This window comes from Tyto alba, unplaced genomic scaffold (genome assembly GCF_018691265.1).
Source record: "Tyto alba isolate M040663 unplaced genomic scaffold, T.alba_DEE_v4.0 Super-Scaffold_22, whole genome shotgun sequence".
Taxonomy (NCBI): domain Eukaryota; kingdom Metazoa; phylum Chordata; class Aves; order Strigiformes; family Tytonidae; genus Tyto; species Tyto alba.
In genome coordinates, this window is record NW_024881296.1 from 2,330,119 (window position 1) to 2,346,916 (window position 16,798).

Genomic DNA, 16,798 nt, shown 5'->3' on the forward strand with positions numbered 1-16,798 from the left:
TTGTGGCCACGCTCTGGCAACAGCGCTCCGTGACCCCAGGCCTGTCAGGTTTTAAACATAATAAGAAAAAGAAACATACTTTTTTTAAAAGTTTCTGCCAGCTGATGTGCTGATCTAAAGCCTTAAACAGGTAGTTAATGTTTCCAGGGTTTAGGCTGACTGTGTAATAGCAGGGCTGCACAGAACATTTAAAAGCACGTCAGCTTTTACCTAAAACACCTTGGATCCCGTCCAGGAAGGGAGCCAAGACATTCTCTCCTATGGTATATTTTATAAAAGAAACACAACAAGTAGCTCATAAGAATGATTATAAAAAAAGGGACAGACATGACAGGTAATGGAAGTGCAGCATCTCCAGACAACAGTTAATGTAAGGCACAATATGTATTGTGTCATAAATGGAAGAGTCTGCAACATGGAAGACAGTGTCATAAGACAACAGAATAATGGTGTCATCAGCTGATATGTTTTATTAAGTCTTGTATATAAACTCCCTTAATTCCTTCAGTCTCTCAGCAGCCTTGTGTTTGTTGCTCCTGATGGGTTAAGACAGCATTAAATTTACTGATGACGTGCCTTAGCCTAGAAGCAGCACTATTTATAGCACTTGAACTATATGCATGGTACAGTTTTACCCAAGTTATTATTATCAATATATATCTGGACAGCTTTGCTAGTAATCTGCTGTAGTCACTGGGGACTATTTGGGTCGAGTTCTGATGTTTTAAAGTACTAGCTTAAAAATAACTAATTGCTTAGTTTCCTATACCAAAATACTTATATTCAGTGAAAGCAAATGAAAGTTCATCTGAGGAATGCATGTGTATGTTTGGAAGGAACCATTACATCGTGGTTGCATAAATTTTTACTCATTTGTATAGTCATATGATCCCAAAGACTTCAGATTAACCAGATCCCGCTGCAGTTGGGACTGCAGATACCCACTTTTGCTGCTTAAGTTCTTCATCTTATTTAGTTACTCTTTAATGACCCTCCCCTCCCAAGGCCTTTTACATAGATATTTTCCTTGTTTTTAAATACAAAGGTTTTTAATTGACTTTTTTTTTTGACAATTTAATTAGAATTACCTTTCACTCGTGATTACATTTATTTTTACACTTTGTCACTGTGCCAATTTTGATCCATTTAATTAGTTTTAACTACGTCCCACACTGCTCACCTTCAGAAGTACACCTATTACATCAAGTCAACTGTTTTCCTCATATAAATTACCTGAATGTAGAGAAACTTTAAGGGAAAACACTTGCTTTTATTTCTTAATCATACCACAGTGCTATTTCTCAGGTTCTATAGATGATCCACCATAGTCACAATCAATTTAATGGGATTTTGGCTTTTTTTGTTTCCCTCCCCCCCACTTGTACAAGGACCTAACCTTTAGGCAGAGAGTAACTAAATGCCAAACTGTGTACTAGGAGCCATTGTCAGCTGTTGCCTATAAAGACACATTTTAAAATTTCATCACAGATCTCTTCTCACTGAAAAATACTTGGAACTTACAGGCAGCTCTCTGACTCTGATACATTTTTCAAATGCTGTATCTGATTCTTTCTCTGACAGCTATCACTTTCATTGACTTTCATGCAGGCACTGAGGACAAAGCAATGTAGCAACCTAACGCTAAGGCACACACACAAGCACAGGCCAATGCTTACATTTATGCCACAGGGCAGGGGGTCAGAGTGTATCTGTTATGGAATCTCTACTCCTGGAGATCCTTGGAGCAGCGTGATCCCAGCTGGCCATGCTCTGAGCAGAGGCAAAGCTGACCAGAAGACCTCCAGAATCCCTTTCTGATCTAAATTATTCTATGTTTCTATTAACTTAATGAAAAAATTTAATTTGAGCGTTACTGAATCAGGGCATTCTTCTCAACTACCTTTGTTTTGCCAACAAGGACACTGAGTCAAAAATTTTTAAGCCTGGAGATTCATCTCGCTGAACTTCAGACACTTAACTGAGATGCCTAAATTAAGAACCTAGTTGTTTTACATGTCATTCCCATGTCTGAAAAGACAGGATGACACCATGACTCAGGTACACCCCAGATGTAGTCAATAAGGAGAGAGGGATAATTATCATATAACTCAGCTGAGTGCTTAAAGCAGGTAGGATGGACTTGGAATCCAGTAGCTCACATGGAGAGGCTATAGGGAAGACTTACTAGCAATTTCTGCATTTCTGTCACTACAGCATACTTATTTATTTTGATAAACTGAAAACATTTTTTTTTTTTATGTTCATCATCAACATTGATGCCTCATGAATTAAAGTAGCAATGATATCTGAAGTGGTTCCTGTAGTATTATGAACTGAGTTAGTACATTTCTAGATTGTTATCTGATGTCCATAAACTCACAGGAATATTTTAAACAGCACAGTTCAAGTTTTTTTCTTCCTTGTGGAAAATAGCAACCTGATAGACTAATATTGTATATCCTATTCTGATTATTTCTCAGGTGTCAAATCTTTCAATTAGATGAACTTCCATTTGAAAGTTCAGGGAAGAGTAACAAAATAACCTGACATCTGCTGTTACCCACAAGAATTGGGGAGAATGGTATTGGTACCATTTCCTTTTATGCAGATTCTCAAAATTAAGCTGAAAAGAATAGTAAGTCATTTCCCCTCCCTGTAATAAACAAAGATAACTATACTCTAACATCTACTCTTTCTGGGAAAGGTAAGAGGAGAGTGTAAACTGAACATTGTGCCCAGCCAATAACACAGGTTATAAGGGTTTTTATCTTGAGTAATACTGGCAAATTTTTCTGAATTCATTTGTATCAAACACTTGATGTATATCCATAAAACAGTTTCAACTGACCTTTCACCTCCCAGATACAGATTTTGTTTATCTTAAGGAGGATGAGGAACATGTACTAAAAGACTTATACTTGCTTTTCAGCTGGACTGATCATTGCCACATTACCAGGAGATCCCTACCCAAAACAGACATGAACTCAAATTCAGTACCCTGGAGGCTTGCAACAGCAAACTGGACAATTTTCTAAGAAATTTGTGCTTGCTTAATAACAAAACCAAACAAACTTCCACCTAAAATGAAATTAACTCATAAGAATTTCTCTCTAGGGAGTTCTCTCACCTTCAGTTTTAAAGACCTCTGAAGCCCAAAGACAGCCCCCATCAAAATAAAGGGAAACCACAGAGCTATGCACATCCACAGCCACAACACAACACCGTGGGTACATTTCCAGCTTCTCAGCAGATTCAGAGACTCCTCACTCTTGCTCTGTGAGGAACAGGCCACTGTTTACCTGTGTAATATGAGACACATCCAGATTAACCATGGGCTTTTTTCCCCAGCCACTGTACAGGAGCTCTTTAGCTAAACTCCTTAAATGTTCTAAGAATTGTATCATGCTTGCCACAGATTTTCCATCTATGTCTTTGATTTGCCTCCTTCACTGTCTGGAAGAAAGCTAATCACTGGAAAGTATTTTAAAAAGCATAAGCAGGATGATTCAGATAATGCTAGGATGATCAGCCTGACATCAGCCCTATAAGAAGTCATGAAAAAGCTGATATTGGATGAGAGAAGTATAAAAATAAGGATTATAATTAATGCTAATTAATACTAATTACTTCATTAGTTTATGAGGGAAAAAAGACTGGTTTTATCAACCAATCACTAATAAAATCACTGGTTTCTCCAAACAATTACTAAAATGATCACTTCATTGACTAATAAAATAAAGACAGTTATGTTGACCTGACACACTTCTGTAAGGTGTCTAAATAGTCTGATTATTTTATCACATGAAGAAGAGTTATCCACTTCTGAATGTGAAAGAAATATATCAGTGTATTAATCTCTAAATCAGCAGGAAATATGTGTAACATGATGAAATCTTTGGTAGCCAAACCCATGAAATTAATAACTAACAAAGGGAACACTTTAAGCAAGGAAAAGATGGTAAATTATTCACAATTTGAAGTCTTTTAGAAAGAAATCTTCCTAGTGTAAGCATCTGGTACACTTGCATAATAGACATTAGAAGCTTAATGCAAAATTAAAAGATAAGGCTCTCTGGTTTATATTACAAAAGCAATAATCCTAACGGTCTTTTCAGGCCTTAAAATGAATCTGTTAGCATGGTTCCCATGTGCAGCACATGGAGCTCCTCAGAATTATCTCAAAGGCACTTTTTTTGATCCAGCTCTTTCAGACACCCTCAGAAACATTAATCGCAACACGGTGGGGTCTGCCTCTTGCTATTTCTTCTTGTAGCATCATTTCTAGTCCTTCTGCAACAAGACTTCTGGAGCATCACGCTTTAGCAGAGCATTAGCTTTCCTAGAGGCCTCCCTGGTGCATTATCTAACTGTGCCTCTGTGCCATTAGGCCAGTTTTCACAAGATCAACAGACTGCCATTATACTGGCCTGGTCTGTGTTATTTCTTGTAACTCTTTCTTCATTATCATAACTCTTTATAATTCTGGTAACATCTTCTGCAGCTTTCTGAAGTTATGCTGTAGCATTATACCTTAAAGCATACACCATATTTTGTGCCATTACACCTTGAAGGTGCAGCTACCTGCGAGGTGACACCACCATGCAGCGCCCATGTTTGGGGTGAAGTACCCATCCCTCCATTTGTTCTCCTGCAGCCAGAACAGATCCCCACCACATTTTGTGTATTGCCTAGGTGCCCAGATTTAGGGTCTAACCTGATGCGCTTCAGCCGAAACCTACCTTGAGCTCCCTGCCTGTCAGGGGAAATTGTCACCTCCAAAGTACAGTGACTCCCCCACCACTCCAGGTTGGGCCAGCCTCTGGAAATACCTCTCTGGTACAATTCCACCACCAAAGCTACGGCAAACAGGATCCTACTTCAGCTGAGCAGTTATGGTCTGAAAGCTAGGCAGAATAAATATAAGCCTGTAGGTTAACCTTTGTGGACCCAAGAGAACTGATACCAGATTAGATAAGAATTTTCCTCCTTCTCCAAATCATCTTTTTCTTTATGCAGTTTCCTGTTTATGCAATTTCTGTAGCATCTTAATGGGTATTTTGACTCAATGCACCTTGTGATAAATTCCCTAATCATCCATTTGGAGGCTGTCCCATGTTCTCAAGACCATAGATTTTTGGATCACAGCCTTTTATTTCATTTTCATTTGGCTTCTGTTCCTCAGCACTTTGCTTATTATCAAGCCCTTTTGTTGCGTGTATTCCAGTCCCATCCGACTAACCGGGTACAGCGTAGGTCTGTGATCCCTATCAAATTAACTCCTACTGTAATTGAGCCTGCTACATACAATCACATTGCCTGTATAACCTCATGCTCTCATTGCTGTAAGATCTACATTTAATGTCGAACTTGCAGTGCTTTCCTTTGCACTTTCAGCAGTGACTATGCATCTGAAGCAATCTTGGACAAAAGCATCTCTTACGCAAAAACTGAATGCCTTTTTATAACCACAAAACAGTTAATACAACAATCAATACCTAATGGTAAAATTAAAAATCAGTCCATTCAGCCAAGTTAGGTGAATTTGTTGATTTTAGAAGGATCAGTGGATTCTTCCTGCATGGCACAGTAGTGAGTAGACATAGTACAAGATATAGTCAAAGAGTCTAAAATAGTCAAGATATTCCATTGTGACATCTAGGCATGGGTAGTAAGACTTTCCTTCTGGATAGGTTAGTGACCTTGTGAAAAACTTGGAAGAAAGAGGAAATTCCCTTTAAGTGCCTGAGACATTTCATTTACTCTAGTCATCAAGGCTCTCTATAAAGTCAGTGAAACCTCCATCCTAAGCCAAGCACCTGGCCACGCTCTATAAAGCCATTTCATTTGGTTTAAGAAACGTACTAAGAATCTGCTCAAAAAACAAAATGTTCTTGAAGATTTCCATATGGATGTTGTTACCCAGAACAGAGCCATGACTTACAGGTGCCAGGATTCACTGGGGGGGGGGGGGGGAGGGGGAAGAGACTAAACTATTGGCAGTGCTTTAAGAAGGGGCTTAGTGAAAATAATTAGAACAGGAAATACAGTCAGCTAAGTAGAAGTTACTTTATCACTCCTTCTGCTATTTTTATTTGCACTGGTTAATACATTCTTACGTCTTAAGATAACTAGGCCAGCTTGTCTGAGGGAATGCAGAACGGGGTGCTAACTTCATCTCTGCCTCAATTCACCAGTGTCAGCACTTCCTAAACTGGAATTAGGCATCCTGTCCTATTTGATGATGTGGCATAGCAAGTTCTATACATTGTTACTTTTCACTGTTAAATTAAGCCAGAACAGACAGATTGGGATGAAACCTGTTGGACTAATAGTAGTCACCCACTCACTCAGTGGCCTCCCAGCATCATGTTTCCCACCTCTCCCTTGTTAACACCACATCCTGTCTTCAGCTGCCACTTCTATGAAATATCCCAAACTTGCCATCGCCCTTTAGTTATTACCATTTTTGGAGTAACTGATTAGTATGTAGACTTAATTACATATAGGTGATAATAGAAAAATATCTTTCTTGTGATTGACTAAGCGTGGCAAGCACAATGCGCATTTTAAGAATTTATTCTATAGAAAAGTACCTCAGAAAGCACAAAACCAAAACGGTCACTTTCAGTTCCAGGTGAAACTCCTTAAAGATTCTGCGGTGTCATCCTGACAAGTTATCTGCTGCCTCTAAGCGCATAGATTGTACTAACATACTAATATATTGAAATTCCAGAGCAACTGTTTGTCATCTCATTAGAATGTTGACAACTTCAAATAAAGATGAGGAAAGATAGGTGATGAATTTATAGTTGGAGCTTAGAAAATAAAAACCACTGTGTTAATTTATTTCCAAAAGCAGGTATTTCTGACTGCCAAGTTTCTATTTTTTTTGCATGTATAAGTCTGATTGAATCTACTGCCTGGAGTGCAGACCCACCCAGCCAAACTGAGAAGGGAAAAATAAAAACAATTTAACATAGAGGAATTTACATTAGTGAGGTAATAGGAGTATTTGAATCATATCTCTCTTATTGAGATAAATAGCCTGTAATAATTTTCAAGTTCATAAGTATTGCTTTACTTAAGGTTGTCTTCTGAAAAACCTGCCTTTAAAGAAAAGATTTGCTTTCCAAATAGTCAGTGACTCACGTACTTTTAAAACAGCTCTCATTTCTATGAAGAATAATGAAGACTAGAATGATCAGAGTCTACTAGAAAACACCTATTCCTGTTCTCTACTTTCTCTTTGCTCATACAGTATGCAGCTGTACATAAAAATATTCAAAATAAACATGACTTTTCACACTTAACAAAAAAAAAAAAAGGCAAACTTATGACCAATTTATTGTGCCAATACAACTACAGTGCTGATCCTTCTCTTCCAGTCCAGTTTGAAACTGGAAACAAATAGAGCCCAAGGGGCTATTTCATTTTCACACGTCAGACAGTTCTCCAACATGCCACTATACTTGATTCTTGGTCAGTGACATTTCTTCACCCCCAATATGCACATACAGCATTAGCCATACAATATATTTCTTGTGAAGACAGAGGCTGCCCCATGATATTTTATTATTTAATGCTTCAAATGCAAAAAGCTGCAATAATCTTCAGGAACAAGAGAGAACTTAATTGGTTTATGATTTAAAAAAAAAAAATACTAATTTAGAAATAATGTTTTCACAGCATTTTTCTCCTGTAAGTAAACACCATCTATTTGGTATGCAACGTAGCCTCTTAGGCCGTACAACACTGGCATTGTGACCTGACAGTAAAACACAATCCAGGATGGCGTTCACTTCTTGCCTCCCATTCACACTGGAAAGAAACACCACACACACACAACTATCTAAGACCAAATAGAGACTCGTGAAATGTTCCTGTCTATTATTTTGTATAGTGAAATTGCTTGTCTACACATAGGTACACAACTAGCCTCTACACTGTTTGTTTAAATGCAATTCATTTGTAATGCCAACGTAACACAGATCACTAACAACACACACAGAGGGGCAAATTTTTCCTCTCAAAGCAGTGTAGTCTCCACAGGATAAAATTTAACCTTTCATACTAAGCAGAGGGAACAATTTACAAGTTCTTAAAGTATACTATAATGTGCTCTCTATAAAACAAAATTAGGGCAGAACACCTTACTTGCATTTAACTGAGGTGTACAAACGTCTCCCATATAATTCCAGGCACTTAAACAAGGTGTCTGTGGAGGAGCCCGCCTGTCCTACACTCCCTCTCCACTTGCAACAGAGACAGAAATAAATTTCCTAAAGTGTGATAATTCCTGTCCTCCCCCCACCACCCCTAAACAAAACCTTTCCTTCCCCTCAACCTGAATGGTTCAGTGAGATTGAGAGGTATGCATACAACTTCTCTCACAGTTCCTGATTTATTATTATCTACACGGAGACAAATTATGGTTGCTTTATAAGAACACAGGACTGGAAGCAATGCCCCTGGGCTATCACATCAAGACTGTTTACCTCCTCTAAAGTATTTGTAGAGAGCAGTCACAGTCCTTCTCAGCCCTCATTTTGCTAGTCCAAACAAGCTGGGGTCCTTTGTTCTCTCCTTGTAATACAGCTCTGCATTTCCCCGATTACCCTAGTAGCCCTTTCTTGGAGTTTATTCCAGATTGAATTAATCTTTCTCGATTACATTGACCTGAAAAGCACACATTGCTGCAGATAACAGCCTTATACAACAGCAATAACTCTTCCACGTCCACTGGAAATACTTGGTCTCACACTTCTTTGAATCCTGGTTTCATTTTTCATAGTGGTATTGCACTCATGATTCACAAACCTCCTAAGTTAGACAAACAGACACCAATCTGTCTTCTTCATTCGTGTTTCCATGGAGGAGCTTCCAGCTAGTCACGCCTGCCCCTGGGCTGCAACATTTTCAATGAGTTAAATGAAACAGGCAACAAACATTTGTATCCTGGCTTCACTAGCTGGGATATTAAACACATATTAAGGTTGTTATTTTAGAGCTGTTTTCTCAGGAGATATTTCCAAGCCTTCCACAGGATTAGTCAGCCCCATTCAGATGCACACAACCCTCAGCAGCACAAGGCGATGATGCTAACCTGGGTCTTCTCACCAAGAGTAGCAAGAGGCTGCCAGAAGTTTATACTGTCTCTTCCTTTTTCTTTTATTTCTGAAACATTTTATTCAGCTCACCAGAATGACTGAAACCAAGAAATCAAAACAGTTTAATGATACAAAATGGTTCAAATTAGTGTCTGTCTTGTTTTTCTCTGTAGTTTAAGGGATCAATATTAATGAAGAGAGAAGCTATAAACATCACTAATGAGGATGAAGTGGAATATCCCCCACCAGAGCTGTATGCACTTGAGCTTGCACCAAATGAAGATGACATCCACTATTAAAGGCAGCATTTTAATCCAGCCACAATAATAACAGTTAAGTTAGTGCTATTGGTAAATTTTAATAGATGATGTCTTACAAAAGCACCCTACTTGAAATTCAGCCCAAAGACTAAATTAAAGTCAAAGCCCTAGTCAGTTAACTGGGCTATAACACGTGAAGAATTGATTTTCTTATTTTCAGCTGTCAGAGCTGCTACAAAGAATGAGTTTTAATTCTGGGGATGTTATTAAACTCCTTGCTTAACTGGCAGAAAAATGGAACCACTAGCCAGGCAATAGTGGTGAGGCTGTCGGAGTGAATGACACCTGTCAGAGTATGATGAATGACCCTCTCTGCCCCACAATCCCCTGCTCTGTCACTCAGGTGAGGGCCATTAATCTTCATCCAGGGCCTGTCAGGCCAGGCAGCCACGACAACAAAACGTCTTCTCACATTTGCTGCCGCCACACACGTAACAATGCGATATTCTTATTGTCACAGCGATGCTGAATTAGCATAATTTATTATGACTTTCCTCCTCCTGACCCCCCTCCCCACCCAAAACTCAAGCAGGGGAGAGATGCGATTAGACAGATGGAAGGTAGGCCCAGCCTGCCAGCCCCGGAGCCCCCCGCAGTGCTTGATGAGGAGTGGAGCATCTCTACAAACCAATCAAAAAGCTGGCAGTTCAATTACAGAGTAATAAAGGGACATTCATCATTCAATTAGGCACCTGTCATGGTTTCACAAAAGGGAAAACTTCTAACCTGAGACTCCAGGGAGAAGATGCTACAACCAGGAGGCAGAGAAATAAATGAAAAAAGGACAAAGTCAATTACTGGCCAAACCAGACAAAAGGAAATATGCTAAAATAAGGGAAAAGTTATCCCTAGGCAAAAATCAGAAAAGTTACATGACCTTACAAAGATTATAAAGGGCCAGCATTAAAAGAGCTGCACCGCGCTACTCTGACACACACATTACCAAATTTCCACCCTTGCAAGCTTCACTGAAGGCTGAAAAAGCTGAATGTTCTAAGGAAGAAAGCTTTAGGGAAATTAGGATTGTGGTTTACAAGCATCAGTATTGCTACTGCAAGAACATACAATGCTCACCACCTTTAGAGGGAACACACCTATTCATCTCAGCTTGTTGCTGTGCCTTGTTTGAAATGCTATAAACACCTGGGGTGATTCCTCCTATCATGCTAAAACCATTAGCAATTCTGTTAACCACCAATAAAAGTAGGTAAAACCCTTTTCAAAAAAGAAAAAAAAAATCACTAGCACACCATGTAAATGCTAAGACTTTGGCATGTAAAGCAGCAGAGAAACTAAGCAGGCATATTTCATTCAAAGTTATTTTGTTCAATTTATGTGCGTCATAGTTTGCAAAACCCAGAGCTTGAAAGTTATCAAAAATTAGAACATGGCAGAGATGAGATTGTTTGTCAGGCAGAGACTGGAACTAATGTGGATTTATCCTGTTCTGCAGCTGCAAATAACAGTTAAAAAAAATAATAATATTAGATTGCTGAACAGCTGCTTGTGCAATAAACTCCGTTAAGTTGATTACCTGCCTGCTAAGAAGGTTTATAGTAAATTGCGACTCCAACATTAAATTACCACAGCAGCAAAGGTAGGATTTGGTTGGAAAGATGTAAGACTAATCCAAAAACATTCTTTAGAGGTGATGAATGAAAACCTGTACAACCAGCTAGAATGGGTAGAAAACTCTCGAGTGCCTTGATGATTTGAATCCAACACTGATTTTCAGAAGGGCTGTCTGAGTCCTGCTGCCTGCTTACACAGAGCAGCACAGGGCCACGAGGAAACCTCCATTTAACATCCTATGAGCATAACGCTCCGTGTGTACTCATCCCCCGGCTCCATCCCAGAAAGCCCAGGAATGAGCCACACTAAGTGCTAAGGTTTCCAGGAGACAAGCTAGTTCCTGTGTGGGGTTGCAGTTGGACATGTAGATGTGTCACCTCACTTGGATGTGGGTCAGGCTACAGTTTCAAGAGCTCACGTCAAATCAGAGAACAGGATTTACACCTCCAAAGCATGGCAATGGTTTTCAAAATCCTGCCTAAATGAGTTCATATAACATAACAATATAAATACTATTTTAATATATATTTTGTCAAATAATGAGGAAAAAAAAAATCAGATAAATTTGCTTGGGTTTTGCATATGACTAACTCCAAGCACCAGCAACTATATACAGCAGTAGTCTGAGTTGGTCTTGCTGAGGAGGGGCAGGGAATCATCATTATGCAGTGTTTCCTTTACAGGAGGATCTAAATGTACAACTGGGTGCAAAATAATGTAAGCAATTGATCTGTGTGCTGAATACTTCCTCCTGTGCGTTTTGCATTTGCATCCCAGAGCCTAATGAAGTTCTGATATGACGCAACAAAGAGGCTAACCATGCCTGCATATCTCGCTCACAGGGGGTGCTACGAAGATCAGTCTGTTAAGGTTTTTGAACAGGCTTGGAGATGATGAGTGCTACATAGTGTAAATACTAGCTATGGCTTTGTACATTGTCTTCATTATACTACTTTGAAAAAGTAATCAGACTATTATATCAGCATTCCTGTAATGTCAGGCCGGGTATTTTTTTGTTTTGTTTTCCCCTTTTGGTATAAAATACAGGCTTCCAAAACCCAGAAGGTGGAAGGACGGGGTGGGGGGGGGGGGGGGGGAAGGGGGGTCCAGAATTACAAACCATAGAATTTATAACTCCTTCCCTACCCTTTCCCCTAAAAAATACAGTTTATCAATACAGTGGTTTCCTCTGAGATTAGTTGCAGTGTCAAGGTTTTCAACAGAACAGAGGCAGGGAATGGTGCATGCAACTCAAAGGTGTTTGATGTTATCAGTCTTTGAGGTCTTGTGCATACAGTTCCACTGCTGCTGTGCAATGGTTCAAAAAATTGAAAGCTAAGTGTCCAGGGAATAGGTTACAAAATTAGTAATTTGTTGTTCGTGCTTTGATGTCAAACAGAGAAACAGCAATAATATCCCTTCCAGGAAGTCTAAAAATAACAAAATAAAACAAACAGAGCTAAAAATACAACAACTGGTTTCAGATGCAGAGCCACAATTATCAGGCTCCAAAACATCCAATTTCCCTTCTCTCCTGCAGGAGCATACATTATAAACAAGCTGGGAACTCAGAGGCTAAATGCAGGGATTCTCAGAAGTCCTGTATAAGGGATAATCGGAGGAGGTGGGATAGCAGGGTAGAGAGAAGAGCACTCCTATGTATTCTTAGTAGGTCACTACTATTCGAAGTTCTGATCTGCCATATAGACTTCTATATAGATAATGTGTCACAATAACTTACTAAACACTACAAACAAATTAAGAAATGCATCGAAAATCCTGAGCTTCCAATATGGCAGCCTTTAACAAATAAGGTTATCCAGGGCTGTCATATCAGTGGATTGGGTTTATTGAGTCTTAATAAGCCCGGCACATTTATCCAAATGCCTCAAAGAGCACTATTTACCCTTCTTGTTCCTGTGGATACTGTGCGGTTGCCTTGAGAAACATAATTTCCCAGGGAGAAAGCGCTACCAGGGGTACATGTCAGCAAATCCACAAAAGGAAAATGAGGGTAGAGGGAATAAAAAGGGTAATCACATTGAGACGAGAAAGGAAGACAGTAAAGTACCAGGACGATACCAGGATGAATAATTGATGAGCTGGTGGTTTACAAGTGAGTTTCATTAATATTATCCTGCAGGTTCATTAAGCACTGTCCCAGGCTCATCTTTGAAGGTTCCTCCCGAGTTTTGATTAGTTGCTGCAAGTCTTCTGCTTAGACATCAGAACTTCAGGCCTTTGGTGGTGACAACTGCTTCCCAAGCCCCAGCCCTTTCAACGAAGCACCTTTCGGAGCTGTTTTCTATTCCCCTCCCACTAATCACAAGTCCCTAACCATGACAGCAAGTCTTAGTAAATAATATATCAAGATAAATGATAATTGTTCTGTTTTAAGTGTCTCCTAATGAGCATCATAAATTAAAAATTAATATTGCAAAGACTGTATGAATAGCATCGATGCTATAAACAGAGCAGCAGGGATCAAGAATGCAAATGAAAGTTATATGCTCCCTTACCCAGCTCCCTGTAAAAAAAAAATTCTGGAGCCAGCAGACTGTTAGGCATTACAAAGCTAATAAATGACTTTAATGAAGTTCTTTAACAGGCAATTTCTTAATCTTTCCTTCACCTTCCAATACTTAGCTCTTCTTGACTGTGAAGACTCTTTTGTTGTTTTTTTTTTTTTTCTTTAAACCAACTTTCAATAACTGTTTGTTTCTCATTAGGTGCAACAGTAATCTCAAATTAAAGCATGCTGCTGCAGCAAAAACTACAGAATGGGCTGGTTAACAGATTGCTGGTCCTGATGATCGTGCAAGAAAGGCTAAAGCGATTTGGCAGTAGCCATTCTGTTGTGTGACGTTGCTACTGTCACTGTGCCTTCTATTCAGAGAGTGCATTCAAACGGTGTCTTTTTCTGGGTGACTGGCTAACGGACACTTAGCTATGCCCTTCTACGCCCAAGTTTCAGCTAGAAAGGAGACAACTGGAATTCTTACCCTTCCTGCTTCCAGAGCCTTAGTTTGTTCAATTTAGATGTAGCAGAGGTATTTGCACAAGCAATGTTTACTTCCTTTCTTAATGGCTGGAACAATACGTAGCTGAATCCCACCTCCTTCAGTTTTGTAAATACTGAAATTGATCCTTCTGAAGCAAATGTCTTTGGACACTGTATTTGCATCATCATGTCACTAATTATTCCTAGGAAGTAAATAATGTCAGACTTAGAAAAACAAATAACATACAAGTTTTCTAAGTTCTGAGTGACACAAGGTACGAACTAATGAAGGAATCCGACACTCAGGCTACGATTAGTACACTTTGATAACTGATTTTTTTTTTTTTTTTTTTTAAGATACCTAGCAAGTCTTCTAGTTCCTGTCAATAATCAACAACCAAGGGACCACAGAAAATAAAACTTGATCATTCAGCACAGACTGGATTACCTAAAATGACATTTCACCACCCATTCTGTAATTCCAACACTGTCTACTTTTCTTGCTTGCCTTTTCATCCCCTCATCTGGCAGCTCTGAGGTAAGGAATAGCAACACACAGTCAGCTCATCTGCTCCTTAAATTATACGAGACATGGGAAGAGTGGGTTTAAAGAAAGAGAGCATAAGTTATACATTATGAAGAAAAGCAATTACTGAGAAGAGGCTACTCGTCCATCTCCATCATTTTTAAGCCTAAAGAAATGGAAGTGCTAGTCACTGCTCTGTAATTAAGGCTGAAGTCTGCATCATAAAGAAGGTCTACTTCTTTCCATGATGCACCCTCTCCAAACAGAGCATTTGCTCTATAAAGCACAGAATGACTTTTGAGAATTTATAAATATTTTACTGCAAGCTCATTTTTATGACAAAATTAGGCACCCTGTGCCTTTTTTATTGTCCCACTTGAAATTAGTGCTAGAGGAACTCAGATATGAAATACTGCAGCAAAATCTCAGCATAACAGAAGTTATTTTTTCTAAAGCAAATGGTTCTGGATACTGCTGGATGAGACTGAGACTCCTTTTAAACAAGACTTCAATGATATCAGAGATAACTAAACTATTCTTCAACTGTAAACAGCTCTTCCTAAGTGTTACAAGACATTTATGCTCCCGTAGTGTTAGGAGCTCCCTTGGTGGAAGACTTCACTTCTGCCATCACTACACCTCAATAGTTCAGAATTGTTTTCTTGGCTTTGTTGCCCTGGAAGTTTAGTCAGAAGCACAGACAAGGCTGTAAAAAGCAGAGTCATTAAAAGTTGGAGACTAATGTATCTTTGAAATCCAATTCCATCTCCTTTGGGACAACAAACAGTAAAATGCATTAACCATAATTGTATGCTTATCTCAGGGCATCACTAGATGGAAGAATTAGTGTTATTCCAAATTTCAGCAAGCCAGGATTTGTTTTAAATGTGATTTTAATTCTAAGGTACTTGGATTTATAATTTTGGTCTTCAGTTAATTAAAATATTACTGTAACATCAGTAACCTTTAGATTACTAATACAGTCCATCCACAGTGAACTCTATTTTAATCAGCTGGTGATAATCACTGCAGCTACACTTTGTGGATCTATGCCAAATCTATGCCAGCTGAGAATCTAGACAAGTATATTTGTTCCCTTGCCTTTTTTTTTTTTTTAAAGTTCATACAAACTATGAACATTATACCCAACCGTGATTCCTCTTTTCTACCAACAATGGGTTTTGCACTGGTGCCCTCAAGTTTGATCTGTGCTGAAGACACCTGCTCTCAAGGAAATGAGCTGGAACCACCTACTCATCTCATAAAGGGCCAACCAAGCAGCTGTCACATGGCAGCAACTCCCAGGCAGTGCTAACCTGTAACAAACCTGAACCACTGACCTAGAGGTGAAAGGGTCTATATCCAATTACCAAACCCCCAAGTGCGGCACTATTAAGTTTTGCCTTGAAAACATAAATATGCAGAAAAGAATAAACAATAATGAAGTAACACAGATGTTGCATCATTGTTAATATTTTGCTATACACCAAATCTTGGAAATCAAATATATCTGTCACCAGCAGACTATCTGGGCTCTGTGTCTATGAAAAAAAGCCTATTAAGAGGGATGGACTGAAGCAATATTCTCCCTTCTTTGCTCTTATATCACTAGTGGAAAACAAGAATATCCACACAAGATTGTCGTGAGGAAAGAAAAGAGAAAGGTCCATTTCATGTTCTCACACCTCACTCCCCCCGCCCCCCCAATGAATTAACCTATGTAAATAACATTTTCCCTGCAAATGACTAAATAGTAAGCATAAAAATATCCTTATTCTGCGAAGTAAGCCATTTCCTCTGCCTGTAAGTTCGAGAAAAAAAGGCCACTTCATGACTGAGAGCCTGATAAAATGAGCTATAATGCTACCCAGGTAGAGCTCAGCGAAGAACACATTTTTCTCTGCTTTGGTTCCATTTCACTCACATTATTCTTGACAGTGTCACTAAGCAGCAGCAGAAGAGCACAATCTTCCCTTATTTTTAGCAATACTGAAGCTGCAAGAGAACACCTCTTTTCTTCTCTTCCAAATAAATATATATTTAAAAAAAAAAAATCTAACTTAAGCAGCAGTAACACAAAAAGCTGCCTTAATGATTTAATTTTGATAATTTACTGCAATTACTACATAATTATATCAATGCATCTTTATAACTCTGAGAATACAAGCTTTAGCTAAGGCACCGTTTAACAAAGGTAAGGAAAAGAGTTATTAGAAATGAGTCACTGAAAGTTCACTTTCTCTTTTAGGCTCTACATCGTGCCATGCATGGC

General features: G+C 38.9%; 1 long non-coding RNA gene across 5 annotated transcripts in view; it reads right to left on the reverse strand.

The window, feature by feature from the left end:
• Positions 1–16,798, reverse strand: part of LOC116961693 — a 283,521-nt gene that overhangs the window by 152,369 nt on the left and 114,354 nt on the right. The window lies entirely within an intron of this gene.